Source organism: Ovis canadensis, chromosome 8 (genome assembly GCF_042477335.2).
Source record: "Ovis canadensis isolate MfBH-ARS-UI-01 breed Bighorn chromosome 8, ARS-UI_OviCan_v2, whole genome shotgun sequence".
NCBI classification, from domain to species: domain Eukaryota; kingdom Metazoa; phylum Chordata; class Mammalia; order Artiodactyla; family Bovidae; genus Ovis; species Ovis canadensis.
Window position 1 is genome coordinate 15,801,343 of NC_091252.1, and position 17,247 is coordinate 15,818,589.

The window sequence follows — 17,247 nt, forward strand, 5'->3', positions numbered from 1 at the left end:
AGCCACACTTCCACATCTCAAGCCCTAGGCACTAGCCCTAGACACTGCAGCTTTGTGTGCCTCAGAACTTTCCTCATTAGGTACTATATGAGGTTTTATGTAAAATGATGATATCCCTGAGAATGGTTAATATAATTGAAGAATCTAAGCTACTCCATTTTGTTAACAGAAAAACTCCATTTTGTAAGGTTCCGGGAAAAGAGCCTTTGGAAAACCCCTGACCTCACCCCACCACCCAAGAGCCAATCGGACCCCAGACCAGAATCTCCTGACTTAACGTTCAGGAACTTGTGGTCTACCTAGGTAATAGGGACTAATCAAAAACCAATACACAACCCTTCGAAAGAAAGTGACCAATCAGACGTCCCCCTACCTAGAAATTCTTCTTTTTTTTTTTTTCATGAACACTCCCTATATAAGCAATGTAATCCAAAGCCCAGGGCTCCTCCATATAGCTGCTGCGTCGGTAACAGTGGGAGCCCCAGCTCGAGCTTGGTAATAAAAACTCTCTTGCTTTTGCATCAGATATCGGCTCCCTGGTGGTCATTGGGAGATTTTGCAACTTGGGTACAACATCTGGGGGCTCGTCTGGGATCTCCCACTGGCTCCACGGGAAGACCCATCCGGAGAGTCATCTACAGCCGGTAAGCTTTTTTTCTGTCTTTCTTTTCGTTTTTGACAGGGCCTATTTTCTGAGACCAGTATATGACTCAGGTGGACGTGCCAACAGGTCACCGGTGTGGGTTGTTGAGAGACGTCCCTGACCCCCTCGGAGGGGACAGAGTGCCCCTGTTCTCTGTAGACAATAGCGAGTTGCTCCCACTGAATGGCTGGAGGCTGTTGTCTTACTTTCAGTTTTGCCTCCGGACTCCCAGAGGTCTGTTTCTCCAGTCTCTCTGTCTGTGTGGTTGTCCGTATTGTCGTATTGTCTGTGTTAATTTACCAACATCTGACAGATTCAGGAACAATGGGGCAACGTCAATCTAGCCCTACTCCTCTATCTCTGATCACTGACCATTTTAAGGAGGTCAAGATGAGCGCTTATGACCTCAGTGTAGAAATTAAAAGGAATAAATTAATCACTTTTTGCAGCACAGAATGGCCGACCTTCCATGTAGGCTGGCCCTCAGAAGGCCCCTTTGACTTGGGAACTGTACACCAAGTCCGGGATATCATCCTCCGACTGCAGATCAGACATCCTGACCAAGTACCGTATATCACAGTATGGGGAAATATCATATTGTGCCCCCCTCCTTGGGTAAAACCTTTTTTGCCTCAACAGGGATTTTCTACTGCTCAGGTGTTGGTGACACATGTAGGAAAGAACCTGAAGAATCCCAAGGAGCCTGAACCAATGGCGTTGCTATACCACATCTTGCAGAGGGGAACAGAAGAAGAACTCCTCTTCCCTCCCCCTTACCAACCCCCTGAACCACCGCGGGCCCCCGCCATCCCTCCACCCAGGGCCGAAACACAGGTAGGGGGGCCTGCACAAAATACTCGCCATAGGCGAGCCACGTCCCCGGAGGGGCCAGCAGACTCAACCGTTGCCCTCCCCTTACGAGTGGCCGGCCCCCTGATGGGGAAGGAAACCAACCTCATCAATATTGACCCTTCTCTACTAGTGACATATATAACTGGAGATTCCAGAATGCTAAGTTCTCAGACAACCCTAGAGATCTAACTAACCTTCTAGAGACTGTGCTTTTTACTAATCAGCCCACCTGGGACAACTACCAACAGCTGCTCCAGATTCTCTTCACCACAGAAGAGAGAGAGAGAATACAGAATGAGGCCCATAAAAGGGTCCCAGGGACAAATGGAGAACCCATCACTAATATAGATGAAATTAACACCTCTTTTCCTTTATCGCGACCTGACTGGGATTACAATATGGCACAAGGTAAAGAGAAGCTCTGGGTCTACCACCAGACTCTTTCGGGAGGCTTAAGGCAGCTGCACAGAAACCCACTAACCTAGCTAGAGTGGGAGATGTTCAGCAGGGCCCCACTGAGAGTCCACCTGCCTTCCTGGAAAGGCTGATGGAGGCCTTTAGACAATACACCCCCATGGATCCAAAAGCAGAAGGCACTCAGGCTGCTTTGATAATGCATTTTGTCAACCAGGCAGCCCCCGACATTAGGAAGAAGTTACAAAAACTAGAATGCCTGGGTGAAAAGAGTATCCAGGATTTAATAACAGTAGCAGAAAGAGTCTACAATACCCGAGAAGCCAAAGCAGCAGATGGCCAAACCCGTAACATGGCACGCATCTTGCTGGCTGCAACAGTTCCTGACTCAGGAGAGAGGGAGCACCAGTTGTGCCGCCTGGCTGCTGAAGGTAAGAGCCATCCCCGTACGCAACCAGCATTAGGAAAGAACCAATGTGCCTATTGTAAAGAGGAAGGACATTGGGCCAAGAAATGCCCTAAGAAAAAGAAGGGACCACGAAAGACCTCCATCCTGGCTGTCAAAGAACTGAGCGATTAGGGAGGATGGGGTTCAGCGCCCCTTCCTGAACCCAGGGTAACCCTAAGAGTGGAGGGGATCCCAATTGACTTCCTTGTTGATACGGGGGCTCAATGTTCGGTTTTGCTAGAGCCCCAGGGAAAACTGGCCGAAAAGACCTCTTGGGTGCAGGGGGCTACTGGAATGAAACAATACCAATGGACTACCCAAAGATCAGTGGACTTGGGTGCAGGCCGGGTATCCCACTCTTTCATGGTCATTCCGGAATGCCCCTTCCTGCTGTTGGGAAGAGACCTGTTGACCAAAATGGGGGCCCAGATTCACTTCCTCCCGGGGGAAACTAAAATACTTGACCAGTTGGGCAGACCGATTCAAGTACTGACAATTCAATTAGAAGACGAATATCGGTTGCACCAAAAACCGATGCTCCCCCAAGCGGACATTCGAAAATGGCTAGATAAATCTCCTGATGCATGGGCTGAGACAGGGGGAACCGGTTTGGCCAGACACCGCCCTCCTATATATATAGATCTCAAGCCAGGGGCTGACCCCGTCTGGGTCCGACAATGCCCCATGACCCTGGAGGCCCGATGGGGATCACCCCCCACATCCGCAGGCTCCTAACCCAGAAAACCTTGAGACCCTGCCAGTCGGCCTGGAACACCCCCCTGCTCCCTGTCAAAAAACCAAATTCTCATGACTATCGGCCAGTACAGGATTTACGAGAAGTCAACCACTGAGTTTTAGATATTCATCCTACTGTGCCGAACCCATACAACCTCCTGAGCTCACTCCCACCAGATCATCACTGGTATACGGTCCTAGATTTAAAAGACGCTTTCTTTAGTAAGTCTTCCCCTGGTGCCCAGAAGCCAGGAGTTTTTTGCCTTTGAATGGTCCGACCTGGAAGAAGGAATCAATGGCCAGCTGACCTGGACCCGGCTGCCACAGGGATTTAAGAATTCTCCCACCATCTTTGATGAGGCCCTCCATGAGGACCTGGGTAAGTTCAGACAACAACACCCCCAACTAACCTTGTTACAATATGTAGATGACCTCTTAATTGCAGCAAAGGACCAATAGACTTGCCTTATGGGCACCCGAGAACTATTGTGGACCCTTGGAAAATTAAGATACCAAGCCTCAGGCAAAAAGGCTCAGATATGCCAACCAGAGGTCACCTACTTAGGGTATGTATTAAAGGAAGGACAGAGATGGCTGTCAGAGGCACAAAAGGAGACGGTACTCAAAATCCCTACCCCAGATTCACCTCGAAGGGTGAGAGAATTTTTGGGGTCTGCTGGTTTCTGCCATCTTTGGATCCCAAATTATGTGGAACTGGCTAAACCCTTATATGAAGCCACAAAAAGTACCACCCCTTTCAGTTGGCCAGAGCAGATGGAGACCGCTTTCAAGACTATTAAAATGGCCCTGCTGTCAGCCCCCGCCCTAGGGTTGCCTGACATTACAAAACCTTTTCTCCTGTATGTAGATGAAACACAAGAGTGGCAAAGGGGGTACTGATGCAGCATCTGGGACCTTGGAAGCAGCCGGTGGCTTACTTGTCTAAATGCCTAGACCCCGTGGCGTCAGGCTGGCCCCCATGCCTCTGCATGATTGCAACAGTGGCCGTAATGGTCAAGGATGCAGACAAACAGACACTGGGGCAAGAGTTGCATATCACCACCCCCCATGCCATTGAGGGCATACTAAAACAACGCCCAGATAGGTGGATCAGCAACGCTCGGCTGACCCACTACCAGAGATTACTGCTAAACCCCTCCAGAATCATCTTTCTGCAGCCTACTGCTCTCAATCTGGCTACACTGCTTCCTAACCTGGATTTGGAAGCCCCAATCCATAACTGCAGCGACATACTAGCCCAGGTATATGGAATGCTAGAGGACTTACAAGATCGCCCTCTAGCGGATGCTGAAGTTACCCGGTATACTGATGGAAGCAGTTTCATCTGAGATGGGCTCAGGTATGCAGGGGCAGCCGTAACCATGGAAACCCAAATTGTGTGGGAGGAAGCACTACCTTCAGGCACTTTGGCTCAAAGGGCTGAACTAATCGCCCTAACAAAAGCCCTCCAGTTAGGGAAGGACAGAAAATTTAATACCATTACCGATAGCTGATATGCCTTTGCTACTGCCCATATACACAGGGCCATCTACAGAGAGAGAGGACTCCTCATGGCTGAGGGTAAAATGATCAAAAATAAAGAAGAAATAAAAGCCCTCCTCTTGGCATTATGTCTTCCTAAAAGACTAGCCATAATACACTGCCCGGGACACCAAAAGTCAGACACCCTGACCTCAAAGGGAAACAATTTGGCAGACAGAGCAGCCCGACATGCAGCCCAGGGTACCGTGATAGAAGCCACCCTTCAATTGCCCAACCCTGGGAGCCCTGTTCTGCCAGCTTTACCCAACTACTCACCAAGAGACTTAGACTGGATAAAAAGTTTGCCTGTGACCCAACAACTGGCCGGGTGGTGGAAGGCAGTGGACAGCTCCTGATCCTCCCGGAGGAACTAGGAAAGCAGGTGATACTGAGGATGCATCATGCCACTCACCTGGGAACCCGCAAGATGCAGGACCTGATTAGACATGCCAAGATTACCATGAGAGACGTCAGATCGACGATAGAAAATATCGTATGGCCTGCCAGCTCACTAACACTGCCCGTCATGTCACCCAGCCAACCACGGGCCTAGAGAACGCAGGAGTCAGCCAGGAGCATACTGGAAGGTGGACTTCACTGAGGTAAAACCAGGTAAATATGGATACAAATATCTACTGGTATTCATAGATACCTTCTCAGGGTGGGTAAAAGCTTTCCCCACCAAGAGAGAAACAGCAAAGGTGGTGGCCAAAAAGCTGATTGAAGACATCTTGCCATGCTTTGGGTTTCCTGCACAGGTGGGGTCAGACAATGGGCCAGCCTTTGTATCTCAGGTAAGCCAAGGGGTAGTCCAGGCTTTGGGGACTAGGTGGAAGTTACATTGTGCTTATAGGCCCCAGAGCTCAGAACAAGTAGAAAGGATGAATAGGACACTCAAAGAAACATTAACAAAACTAGTTGCTGAGACTGACAGGGACTGGGTGGCTCTCCTCCCCTTTGCTCTATACCGGGTGCAAAACTCCCCCTACCAACTGGAACTTACCCCCTTCAAAATTATGTATGGGATACCTCCCCCAATAATTCCTAACCTAAAAACAGAGGTGCTAAAAGAAATAGATGATCAAAGATTACTCTTTTGTCTCCTGTCCTTACAATACTCCCACAGGGACACGTGGAAGAGGCTCAAGGCATTATATGAATCAGGCCCACCACCTGAACCCCACTGTTACCGACCAGGAGACTGGGTGTACGTGCACCACCATCGTCAAGAGACCCTAGAGCCCAGGTGGAAAGGGCCCTTCCTACTTGTCTTGACAACACCCACTGCTCTCAAAGTTGATGGCATATCCACTTGGGTTCACTATACCCACATACAGCCTGTGGACCTGTTTGCCCAAAGGGAAGAATTCCTTCCCCAATGGAAGACCAAGCTGGACAAAACAAATCCACTCAAACTCAGCTACAAAGGTGATAAAAGTACTGTTTATGCTGTTGTCTCTACGGCTTAGTGCTGCCGCTAACCCCCATCAACTGATGAACCTGACTTGGATGATTCTAAGCACAACTACGGGAGAAGTAATTAACTCCACCTCAGCCATTCATCCCAAAAACACCTGGTGGCCAGACTTGAAATTCGACCTCTGTCTTCTGGCCACCAGATCTTGGGACATCGGCAAATGGGAGATAAAGACGCCCGGCAAGCCCGAATGTGGGGCTGGCACTAGTAGGTGCAATACTCAGCCCCCCCACTAACTCAGGACCTGGATGCAGCCACTACATTCAACAGGCAAGCTTATGGAAAACACCCTTCTATGTGTGCCCTGAAGGGAGACGGAACCGGGCGACCATCAATAACTGCGGGGGGCTGACAAGTTATACTGTGCCACTTGGGGATGCGAGTCAACGGGGATGGTCGATTGAGAGCCCCCTATCCGTGGTGACTTGATTACCTTGGGTCACGTTTCAGGGCCCACTGGGTCAACTGGGCGACATGGAAGGGAGTCCCTCATAACTGGGCCTTGTATGAACTTTCTTTGCAATCCAGTGAGACTTAAATTTTCAACTGAAGGAAAAAAGTTCCCCGGTTGGGAAGCCGGACAATCCTGAGGCCTCCAGCTATATCAGTCAGGATATGATAATGGGTTGCTGTTTACCGTCAGGTTGAAAGTAGGACCCATACAGATCAGCCCAAATCAAGGCATAGGGCCCAATTCAGTCTTAGTGCCATGAGAGCCTACCCACGCCCCCATTCGGCCTGCCCACACCCCAACTCAAGAGCTTACCCAAACGCCTCCCGGGCCCTACATCACTAATACAAATAACTCCCCTCAAGTTAGCCTTACGGGACCTAACATTAAAGATGATCAGGACCCGTCATTTAATATGATAATCAACACCTATCGGGTCCTAAATTCCACTCGCCCTGACCTGACTAGCAGTTGCTGGTTATGTTATGACATCAAACCCCCCAATTATGAGGGCATAGCTGTCCCAGGAAATTACATTCAAACAAGAGACCACGGAGCCTGCTGATGGCAGCTAAAATGAGACGCCAGATTAACTCTTCAGCGAGTAACCGGATAGGGCCTTTGCATAGGAAATGTTCCCCAAACCTATCAGCACCTCTGCAATTCCACGGACTCTAAAAAAACAACTGAGTACCTGGTGCCTCCCCAAGAAAATTGGTGGGCATGCTCCATGGGCTTAGCACCTTGTATTCACAGGCAGGTACTAAATGACTCCAAAGATTCTTGTGTATTGGTGTTATTGGTCTCCCAACTGTTCTATCACTCCAATGATGAACTCCTCCTAAAACTAGAAAAAGCCTCACCCTGGTCCAAGAGAGAGCCAGTCTCGGCCTTAACCCTTAAGTTTTGTTGGGGCTGGGGGCAGCTGGGACAGGTACTGGGATATCCTCCTTGATAGTACAGAACCAACACTATTCTAGCCTAAGAGCAGCCATCGATCTTGATATTGAAAGACTAGAAAGTTCAATCAGCCATCTCCAAGAGTCACTGAGTTCTCTGGCGGAAGTGGTACTGCAGAATGAAAGGGGATTAGATTTGGTTTTTCTCCAACAGAGGGGCCTATGTGCTGCGTTAGGGGAAGAATGTTGTTTTTATGTGAATCACTCGGGGGTAGTCAGGGAGTCCCTGGCCAAGATAAGAGAAGGGCTGAGTCAGAGAAAAAGAGAAAGAGAAATGTCTCAAAACTGGTTTGAATCCTGGTTCAACTCATCCCCCTGGTTTGCAACTCTCATATCTTCCTTGGTGGGACCCTTGATTATCTTGTTACTGCTACTCACCTTCAGGCCATGCTTACTAAACAAATTGGTGGCCTTCATTAAAAGCTGCATCAACATGGTGCAGCTCATGGTACTCAGATCCCAATATACGGCCCTGCCAATGGTCCCCTTAGCAGGATACAATATAGAGCTAACCCCAGACCCATGATTGGGTTTGTCCTGGATCCTAGAGAAGGGGGGAATGAAGAATCTAAGCTACTCCATTTTGTTAACAAAAAAACTCCATTTTGTAAGATTCTGGGAAAAGAGCCTTTGGAAATCCCCTGACCTCACCCACCACCCATGAGCCAATCGGACCCCAGACCAGAATCTCCTGACTTAACGTTCAGGAACTTGTGGTCTACCTAGGTAATAGGGACCAATCAAAAACCAACACAAAACTCTTCGAAAGAAAGTGACCAATCAGACATCCCCCTACCTAGAAATTTTTTTTTTTCATGAACACTCCCTCTATAAGCAATGTAATCCAAAACCTGGGGCTCCTCCCTATAGCCGCTGCATCAGTAACGGTGGGAGCCCCAGCTCGAGCTAGGTAATAAAAACTCTCCTGTTTTTGCATTGGATATCGTCTCCCTGATGGTCATTGGGAGATTTTGCGACTTGGGCATAACAATAATATTACTCAACCCAATCTGAAACATTCTTTTAAAACTCCTATAGCACTATAAGCTTTTACCACACAGCCACTGAATATAGGCTATTTGGAGGAATAATGCTGTAAAAAACAATATTGCATAGGAATCTGGAATGTTAGGTCTATGAATCAAAGTAAACAAAAGATGACAAGAGTGGACATAGACATTTTAGAACTAAAATGGACTGGAATGGGTGAATTTAATTCAGATGACCATTATATATGCTACTGTGGGCAAGAATCCCTTAGAAGAAATTGAGTAGCCCTCATAGTCAACAAAAGGGTCCAAAATGCAGTACTTGGGTGCAATCTCAAAAATGACAGAATGATCTCTGTTCATTTCCAAGGCAAACCATTCAACATCACAGTAATCCAAGTGTATACCTCAACCAATAATGCCAAAGAAGCTGAAGTTGAACAGTTCTTTGAAGACCTACAAGACCTTCTAGAACTAACAACACACAAAAGGATGTCCTTTTCATCATAGAGGACTGGAATGCAAAAGTAGAAAGTCAAGAGATACCTGGCATAACAGGCAAGTTTGCCCTTGGAATACAAAAATGAAGCAGAGCAAAGGCTAAAAGAGTTTTGCCAGAGAATGAATTGATCATAGCAAACACCTTCTTCCAACAACACAAGAAATGACTCTACACATGGACATCATCAAATGGTCAATACAGAAATCAGATTGATTGTATTCTTTACAGCCAAAGATGGAGAAGCTCTATACAGTCAGCAAAAACAAAACCTAGACATGACTGTGGCTCAGATCATTAGATCCTTCTTGCAAAATTCAGGCTCAAATTGAAGAAAGTGCAGAAAACCACTAGGCGATTCAAGTATGACCTAAATCAAATTTCTTATGACTATACAGTAGAGGTGATGAATAGATTCAAGGAGTTAGATCTGGTAGATAGAATGCCTGAAGAACCATGGATGGAGGTTTGTAACATTGTACAGGAGGTAGTAACCAAAATTACCCCCAAGAAAAAGAAATGCAAGAAGGCAAAGTGGTTGTCTGAGAAGGCCTTACAAATAGCTCAGAAAAGAAATGAAAGGCAAAGGAGAAAGGTAAAGATATACCCAACTCTTGAGGCAGTCTGAGTGTGGGTTGGAAAGAAATTTCCAGACATAGCATGTTTCAGAAGAGAGTGAGTTTGTTAAGAACAAAAAGCAGAGATAAAGTGGGCACTGTGAGCACAGTAGGCTTACCTCCTTCCAGGCCAGGGACAGTTGACAGTTTTCATGGGTTTATAGCCAATTTTTACAGCCTCAAAACAAAGAAAATTCCTGCTAGAAGGTTAATGTTAGGTGATTGGTTGGGATTGTATAGGGTATTTAGTGTAGTGGGTATCCTTGCCTAGTTGGGAATCAGTAAGCTTGCTAGAGATTATCAGGGGGCTTTTTATCAACAGGAACAAAAGGACTCAGTCAGCTTCAGAGGTGCCCTTGATTTTGAGCTCTGCTTCTGTGACCTTCATGCAAGGCTTTCCACCTGTGGCCTTGGGGACAGGACTCAGCACCAACTGAATGCAGAGCTTCAGAGAATAGCAAGGAGATATAAGAAAGCCTTCTTAAGTGAACAGTTCAAAGAAATAAAGGAAAACAATAGAATGGGAAAGACTAGAAATCTCTTCATGAAAACTAGAAATATGAAAGGAACATTTCATGCAAAGATGGGCACAATAAAGGACAGAAATGACAAGGATCTAACAGAAACAGAAGAGATTAAAAAGAGATGGCAAAAATACACAGAACTGTGCAAAAAATGTTTTTAATGACCTGAATAATCACGATGATGTGATCACTCACCTAGAGCCAGATATCCTGGAGTGTGAAGTTAAGTGGGCCTTAGGAAAGATTATTACAAACAAAGCTAGTGGAGGTGATGGAATTCCAGTTGAACTATTTCAAATCCTAAAAAATGATGCTGCAAAAGTGCTCCATTCAGTATCCCAGCTCATTTGGAAAACTCAGAACTGGCTACAGGACTGGAAAAGGTCAGTTTTCATTCCAATCCCAAAGAAAGGCAATGCCAAAGAATGTTAACGTTACCATGCAATTGCACTCATTTCACATGCTAGCAAGATATGCTCAAAATCCTGCAAGATATGCTCAAAATCCTTCAAGCTAGGCTTCAGCAGTATATGAACTGAGAACTCTCAGATGTATGAGCTGGATACAGAAAAGGCAAAGGAACCAAAGATCAAATTGACAATATCTGCTGGATCATAGAAAAATCAAAGTAATTCCAAAAATTATTAACTTTGGCTGTATTGACTATGCTAAAGCCTTTGACCATGTGGATCACAATAAATTGGAAAATTCTTAAAGAGATGGAAATACTGAACCACCTTACCTACTTCCAGAGAAACCTGTATGCATGACAAGAAGCAGCAGTTAGTACTAGACATGGAAAAACAGACTGGTTCAAAACTGGAAAAGGAGTACATCAAAGCTGTTTATTGTCACCCTGCTTATTTAACTTATATGCAGAGTACATCATGCAAAATGCTGGGCTGGATAAAGCACAAACTGGAACCAAGATTGCCTGGAGAAATATCAATAACCTCAGATATTCAGATGACACCACCCTTATGGCAGAAAATGAAAAGAAACTAAAAAGCCTCTTGATGAAGGTGAAAGAGAAGAGTGATAACACTGGCTTAAAAATCAATATTCAAAAAAACTAAGATCATGGCATCTGGTCTCATCTCCTTATGGCAAATAAATGGAGAAAAAGTAGAAGCAGTGGCAGATTTTCTTTTTTGGGCTCCAGAATCACTGCAAATCATGACTGCAGCTGTGAAATTAAAAGACACTTGCTTCTTGGAAGAAAAGCTATGACAAACCTAGACAGTATATTAAAAAACAGAGACACTACTTTGATAACAAAGGTCCATATAGTCAAAGCTACAGTCTTCCCATGGTCATATATGGATGTGAGAGTTGGACCATAAAGAAGGCTGAGTGCTGAAGAATTGATGCTTTTGAACTGTGGTGTTGGAGAAGACTCTTGAGAGTCCCTTGGACTGCAAGGAGATCAAATCAGTCAATCCTAAAGGAAATCAGTCCTGAATATACATTGGAAGGACTGATGCTGAAGCTGAAACTCCAATATTTTGCCACCTGATGCAAAGAGCTGAATCACTGGAAAAGACCCTGATGCTAAATATTGAGGGCATGAGGAGAAGAGGAGGACAGAAGATGAGATGGTTGGATGGCATCAATGGACATGAGTTTGAGCAAACTCAGGGAGACAGTGAAGGACAGGGAAACCTTACATGCCACAGTTTAAAGGGTCACAGAGACTTGTACTGGAGAAGGAAATGGCAACCCACTCCAGTGTTCTTGCCTGGAGAATCCCAGGAACGGCGGAGCCTGGTGGGCTGCTGTCTATGGGGTTGCACAGAGTCAGACACGACTGGAGCGACTTAGCAGCAGCAGCAGCAGCAGCAGCAGCAGCAGCAGCAGCAGCAGCAGAGAGTTGTACAAGTCTTGGTGACTGAACAACAGCAACAAATGACTCAAGACACAATGATTGATTCTTTTCTAAATGTCAGGCTAATTTTAAATAATTTTATGTTACATACATTTTCTTTTTCTGAATTTAGGGTGGAGCTGAGAAAAAATGGAACAAAACTAGTGTAGTAAATCCACAATTTTTATACCTTCTTAACTGCACATACATAGTAGCAATATAAAATATAAGAAGAAATGCAAAAGAATGAACAACCTTTAGAAAAAGATAAACTTTTGTAAAATGAAAAAGGGACATAAATACAAAGCAATGAGGAGAATGGAGACAGAGGTTTGCTGACTCTTGGGTTTGGGAAAAGGTAGATGTAGGCTGAAATTTAGTTACAGATGGCTAATAGAGACCAAAATAGTCCTTCATCTGCTGGAGTCTAACTTAGACTCATTTCTTAAAGAAAGAAGCTGAGAACAACTGCTGCTGATGGCTCTCTGTGACCAGGTCTTGTAGGAGCATGTGACCTGTGGAAATGGAAGGATATAAACACAACCTCGTAATTGCTTCCCAGGTTGCTCAGTGGTAAAGACCCCATCTGCCACTATACATGAGACACAGTTTTGATCCCTGGGTCGGGAAGATCCCCTGGAGAAGGAAATGACAACTCACACCAGTTATTCTTGCCTGGGAAATCCCATGAACAGAGGAGTCTGGAGGCCTGCAGTCCATCAAGTTACAAAGAGTCAGACATGACTGAATGACTGAGCACTCAAACATAACCTCATAAATAAGAAATCAACCCAGACTAACTGTAAATAGCTGGACCCACAATATCCACAAAGTAGTAAAAGCAAAATGATAAACCTGTTCTAGATGCTGATTCTGTGGAGTACAGTTCAGACCAACCATTGAAATCACAAAGGAGTAAGAAGGGAGAAACTGAAGAAAGTTGTGCACATCAACAAAAAGGCAAACAAAAATCAACACTGAAACATAAAATCACTGTATATGAAGTCAATTTGATAAACATCTTTAAGTAAATATCTTTAGGTGCTTAAAGATAATTAACATATACAGTTAATTTAAAAATTTAAATGAAAATGACAAAATCAGAGAGATCTGTATAAAATAAGCATAGTGCATAATAAAAAAAATCCACTAGAAATCTTCTATAAAAATAGAGTCATTGTAATAAAAACTCTAGTAGATTGTCAGAATAATGGCCTTCAGTGTATCATCACCCCCTCATTCCACACCTTTTTGAAATATGGTTCCCTTGCTCCTTCTATTAAGAATTAGCCTGTTAACAGTCTCTAACCTCTTGAAGCTATCTTGGGTCTATTTGCACTGACTAAGAGAATATGGCAAAAGTGATACTGTGGGACTTCCTAAGCTTGGTGTTAAGAGGTCTTAAACTTCTGCTTTCTCTATTGTTAAATGAATCTTTTATCATGTAAAGAAGCCAATTCTGGGCTCAAAAGGGTGAGAGGCCACGTAGAGAAGAAACAGAAAGCTACAACCAACACTGACTGCTGACATGGAATTGAGGCCGAATCCCAGGGATGGAGGAGCCTGGTGGGCTGCTGTCTATGGGGTCGCACAGACTTGGACACGACTGAAGCAACTTAACAGCAGCAAAAGCAGCAGCAGAAATGTCTATCCCAGAGAAGCTCCCGATGACCAAAACCACATGTAAGTGGTCCCATATGAATTAAGTGATGCCCAGCTAAATTAAACCAAAAAATTGTTATTGTTTTAAGCCATGCAGTTCTGAAGTTATCTGTTATGAAGAAATTAAGAACTGACACAAAAATAAGCACCTATAAATCAGGTGCTGCCATAACTAAAACCTAAAAATTTAGGACTGGCCCTGGGACTAAGTGGTGGGTGAACACTTTAAGACAGTGAAAAAACCATCAGTATTAATTTGAAAAACAATGAAAAACTGTTCTTTGTGTAAAGAAGGGGATTAGTGATTCAGAGCTATTGGCAAAAGTTAAGCCTTCAATAGCTAGAAAGATGAAAAGTGTACTCAATGAATTAATCAGTCTGGCCAAGGAAATATCCAGGCAGGACATGGAAATTCACAACTGGCATTTTGTGTCTCTCCACAATAAATACAGAATGAGAGAGATGAACTAAGGAAAGAACCATTCAGCTGTCAAGCATAATTGAGAGGAAACATAAAGAATTATAAAATAAAACCATTTCAGATTTCTAAACTTTGCACCTGAAGTCTCAGAGTAAAGATCAAATCAAATGTGTGACTACAGGACCTTTAATTAGGAACACAAAGAGATTTATGGGAGTGCCGAGTAAACCTCATAGCCATACAAAAAGTTTCTAACAATCTTGAGGACATTACCTCACAACAGCCTCAGATAGGGCCCAAAGTAAATAGTGATCTATTTTAAAAGAATCATGGATGTGACTGTTGGAGCATGGAGGAAATCTCAATTAGATTCACAATCAGTCCAAAATCTTTTTGAGAGAGTTATAACAGGCTCAATTACAGGGAGCAGAGACAGTTCAAAATAAAAATAAGTCTCTGGGACCCCAAATTTCTATTGTCAGGAAACAGGATGAGAATATCTTTCACAGAAAAATTGGGCTTTTGTTGTGGTCCATTTTCTTACCCTGGAAAGGGAGGCTCTGACAAATACATACAGCTGGATTTCAGGATTGCTGTGGTCTGGGGACTGCTCTCCTCCTCATTCCACTTCCCCCCTTCTCAATTAGGTGCAGCTTTTGTCATCAATCTGTCACTGTCTTATTGTGACATATATTGGGTTTTAGGGTGTGTGTAGTTTGTCTTTTTACTTCTCAAGTCTCCAGATTAAGAGTGGCTGTACTTGAAGGGCTGCAAATGAGGAGTAGCCTGGCATGCTGCCGTTCATGGGGTCACAAAGAGATGACATGACTTAGCAACTGAACCATGGCACTTTCAATATATGTTGCATATGGGAAAAATATGAGCCTTTGGTCTAGGTGGTGGGTACTATAATAGATTGCTTCCATAATGCCCCTCCCCAAACCTACACTTCTCTTGGTCCACATACTTTTGAAATATAACTTGGAAGTTTCTCCCACTAACAGGTAGAATATAATTTTCCACCACTTCATTTCTGGGCTGGCCTTGTTCTAGCTCTAACTGATAAATGTTGGGTAAAATTACGTCATGCAAATTTGAAGTCTAGGCTTTAAGAAGGTTTGCAATTTCTGCTTTCAACCTCTTGGAGTGTTTCCTTCATCATATGAACAGGTCGGACACAACCTACTGGGGGGTGAGATGTTCCATCAGCATGAGGAACAAAGCACCCTGGCCGAATATCAACATCAATTGCCAGACAGGAAAGTGAGGTCATTTGATACATACCTCCCAACTGAGCTAATTCTGCCAGCCTTAGCAGGTCAAGGCCAGATCAGAAGAAGAATCACCCAGTGCAGCCAGGCAAACCTGAACAATCATGAAGAAATAAATGATCGCTTTAATCTAAAGTTTATATGGAGGAGAAGTGGAGTGACTATTATAAGCTATAGACAATCCCCAAGAAAAAGAAATGCAAAAAGGTTGTCTGAGGAGGCCTTACAAATAGCTGAGAAAAGAAGAGAAGCTAAAGGCAAGGAAGAAAAGGAAAGATAACCATCTGAATGCAGAGTTCCAAAGAATAGCAAGAAGAGTTAAGAAAGCCTTCCTCAGAGATCAATGCAAAGAAATAGAGGAAAACGACAGAATGGGAAAGACCAGAGATCTCGTCAAGAAAATTAGTGATATCAAAGGAACATTTCATGCAGATGGGCACAATAAAGGACAGAAATGGTATGGACCTAACAGAAGCAGAAGATATTAAAAAAAAGGTGGCAAGAATACAGAGAAGAATTATTTTAAAAAGATCTTCACAACCCAGATAACCATAATTGGGTGATCACTCATCTAAAGCCAGACATCCTGGAATTCAAAAGTGAAGTGGGCCTTAGGAAGCACCACTATGAACACAGCTAGTGGAGGTGATGCAGTTCCAGTTGAGCTATTTCAAATACAGCATTAAAGTGTTATACTCAATATGTGAGCAAATTTGGAAAACTCAGCAGTGGCCACAGGACTGGAAAAAGTCAGTTTTCATTCCAATCCCAAAGAAAGGCAATGCCAAAAATGTTCAAACTGCCACAAAATTGCACTCATCTCACACTCTAGTAAGTTCAGTTCAGTTCAGTTGCTCAGTTGTGTCCGACTCTTTGTGACCCCATGAATTGCAGCACGCCCGGCCTCCCTGTCCATCACCAACTCCCAAGTTCACTCAGACTCACGTCTATCGAGTCAGTGATGCCATCCAGCCATCTCATCCTCTGTCACCCCCTTCTCCTTCTGCCCCCAATCCCTCCCAGCATCAGAGTCTTTTCCAATGAGTCAACACTTTGCATGACATGGCCAAAGTACTGGAGTTTCAGCTTTAGCATCATTCCTTCCAAAAAATACCCAGGACTGATCTCCTTCAGAATGGACAAGTTGGATCTTCTTGCAGTCCAAGAGACTCTCAAGAGTCTTCTCCAACACCACAGTTCGAAAGCATCAATTCTTCAGTGCTCAGCTTTCTTCATAGTCCGACTCTCACATCCATACATGACTAGTGGAAAAACCATAGCCTTGACTAGACAGACCTTTGTTGGAAAAGTAATGTCTCTGCTTTTCAATATGCTATCTAGGTTGGTCATAACTTTTCTTCCAAGGAGTAAGCGTCTTTTAATTTCATGGCTGCAGTCACCATCTGCAGTGATTTTGGAGCCCCCCAAAATAAAGTCTGACACTGTTTCCACTGTTTCCCCATCTATTTCCCATGAAGTGATGGGACACACTAGTAAACTAATGCTCAAAATTCTCCAAGCCAGGCTTCAACAATACAGGAACCAAGAACTTCCAGATGTTCAAGTTGGATTTAGAAAAAGCAGAGAAACCAAAGATCAAATTGCCAACATCTGCTGTATCATTGAAAAAGCAAGAGAGTTCCAGAAAACCACCTACTTCTGCTTTATTAACTATGCCAAAGCCTTTGAATGTGTGTATCACAACAAACTGTGGAAAAATCTTCAAGAGATGGGAATACCAGACCACCTTACCTCCCTCCTGAGAAACCTGTATGCAGGTCAAGAAGCATCAATTAGAATTGGACATGGAGGCTGTCTTTTCACCTTGCTTATATTTTCCTTTGTTGTGCAGAAGCTTTTAATTTTAATTAGATCCCAT

General features: G+C 44.3%; 1 pseudogene; it reads left to right on the top strand.

Moving 5' to 3' along the window:
• The first annotated feature begins 967 nt into the window (after nucleotides 1-967).
• On the top strand, nucleotides 968-6,103 carry LOC138931588 (uncharacterized; annotated as a pseudogene).
• Nucleotides 6,104-17,247: the final 11,144 nt, after the last annotated feature.